The following is a 2,117-nucleotide window of genomic DNA, read 5'->3' as shown; positions in this document are numbered from 1 at the left end:
ATGGCTGAGGATGGTGAGCAGGTTTTCTTAGGCATTTGTTATTTCTTCAGAGAACTTCCTGTTCAGTTCTGTAGCACAGTTTCCCTGGTTATTCAGTCCTTCCAGTCGTTTGTATATTGAAGACATCGTTCCTTTGTCTGAGGTACATCTGGCAAAGACTTTGTTCCCGCCCTGTAGGCTGCCTCTCCTGTCAATTAAGTTTCCTTTGCAGTGCAGATGCTTTTTAATGTCACAAGGTTCCACTTGTCTTATTACGTAGGCAATCGGAGTCCTAGTCAGGAAGTCCTATACACAAACCTATCCTAAAGTGTATGTTTCAACATTTCATCTCTCACATTTCATGTTTTTGATCTACTTGGAATTGATTTGTATAATGCATATATCCAGTTTTCCCAATACCGTTTCTTAAAGACGACTGGTCCAGAGCTTTATTAACATTTTATAAGACTGTAGGCTTTGATTAAGTCTACAGGAGAATGGCAGCCTTATCTCCCAATCAACCTAGTTTGTTTCAAGTCATGCATTCAGACCACCATATGTAGTTATTTTTTTTTTTTTTGGTTCTTTTTTTCGGAGCTGGGGACCGAACCCAGGGCCTTGCGCTTCCTAGGTAAGCGCTCTACCACTGAGCTAAATCCCCAGCCCCAGTAGTTATTAATATGTCTCTTCTACTAGAGGTAAAACTGAAGACAAGGAATGGATCCCCGTCACCAAGCTGGGCTGCCTGGTTAAGGACATGAAGATCAAGTCCTTGGAGGAGATCTACCTGTTCTCCCTGCCCATTAAGGAGTCTGAGATTATTGACTGTTTCCTGGGCATCTCTAAAGGATGAGGTTCTGAAAATCATGCCAGTGCAGCAGACTTGGGCTGGGCAGCAGACCAGGTTCAAGGCTTTCGTCACTATTGGGGACTACAATGGTCATGTTAGTCTAAGTGCTCCAAGGAGGTTGCCTCTGCCATCCAAGGGACCATCATCTTGGCCAAGCTTTCCATCATCCCTGTGTGGAGAGGCTACTAGGGAAACATGACTGTCAAGCCTCACACTGTGCCATGCAAGGTGGCAGGCTGCTGTGGCTCTGTGCTGGTGCATCTCATCCCTGTCCCCCGAGGCACTGGCATTGTCTCTGCTCATGTGCCCAAAAAACTACTGATGATGAGCAGTATAGATGACTGCTACATGTCAGTCAGAGGCTGTACTACCACCCTGGGCAATTTTGCCAAGGCCACCTTTGATGCCATCTCTGAGACCTACAGCTCCCTGACCCCTGACCCCTGGAAAGAGACTGTGTTCACCAAGTCTCCTTATCAGGGATTCACTGATCATCTTGTGAAAACACACAGCGGAGTCTCTGTTCAGAGGACCCAGGCTCCAGCTGTGGCTACTACATAGGGGTTTTTATATAAGAAAAATGAATTAAGTTTGCCCTGAAGAATTCAATCAATCATTTTGTATTTGTACTTCATATTTGTAAATAATTCTTTTATCTATTTTATCCTTTTGTGATTCTAGGAAACAGACAACAGGAAAAATATTAATTATACCTTGTAGATTTGTCAACTGAGATTCAAAGAGAAAGTATAATTTGTCCAAGGTCATAGCTAGCTAGGAAGAGAGCTGGTGGGGAAGGACAGAATGGCTGCCTAGCTGAGTAAAAACGTAAGCTGTTGGCTCTCTGAAAACTGGTTGTTTTCTGGTGTCTATTTGAGAAAAGGCCATTGTTGTTCAGAAATCTATTACACAGGAACCACCAGGCTTTATTTAATTTAACAAAACTTTTAGAGACAGTTCTTTAAGTTTTATCATAAAGGATCTACTTGCAGATTTAGTTTTTATTTTCTGTTCAGGTTTCTGCCTTTTTTTTTTTTAACCTAACGACTTATATTCATCACTTTTAGAAAACATTTAGCCGGGGTTGGGGATTTAGCTCAGTGGTAGAGCGCTTGCCTAGCAAGCGCAAGGCCCTGGGTTTAGTCCCCAGCTCCAAAAAAAAAAAAAAAAAAAAAAAAAAGAAAAGAAAACATTTAGCCATACCAGCTTGTCTAAGTCTTCTTCCTGGACCCAAATATAGTGGGACTCATAATAGTAATGTAGAATATCACACAGATTAAAGGCCTAT

General features: G+C 42.2%; 1 pseudogene; it reads left to right on the top strand.

The window, feature by feature from the left end:
* Window positions 1-1,390, top strand: Rps2-ps33 (ribosomal protein S2, pseudogene 33; annotated as a pseudogene).
* The last annotated feature ends 727 nt before the right edge of the window (window positions 1,391-2,117 follow it).

The sequence above is a fragment of the Rattus norvegicus genome, chromosome 4, assembly GCF_036323735.1.
Source record: "Rattus norvegicus strain BN/NHsdMcwi chromosome 4, GRCr8, whole genome shotgun sequence".
Taxonomy (NCBI): Eukaryota; Metazoa; Chordata; class Mammalia; order Rodentia; family Muridae; genus Rattus; species Rattus norvegicus.
Note: the sequence above shows the minus strand (reverse complement) of the source record. Positions and strands in the feature narration are given on the sequence as shown.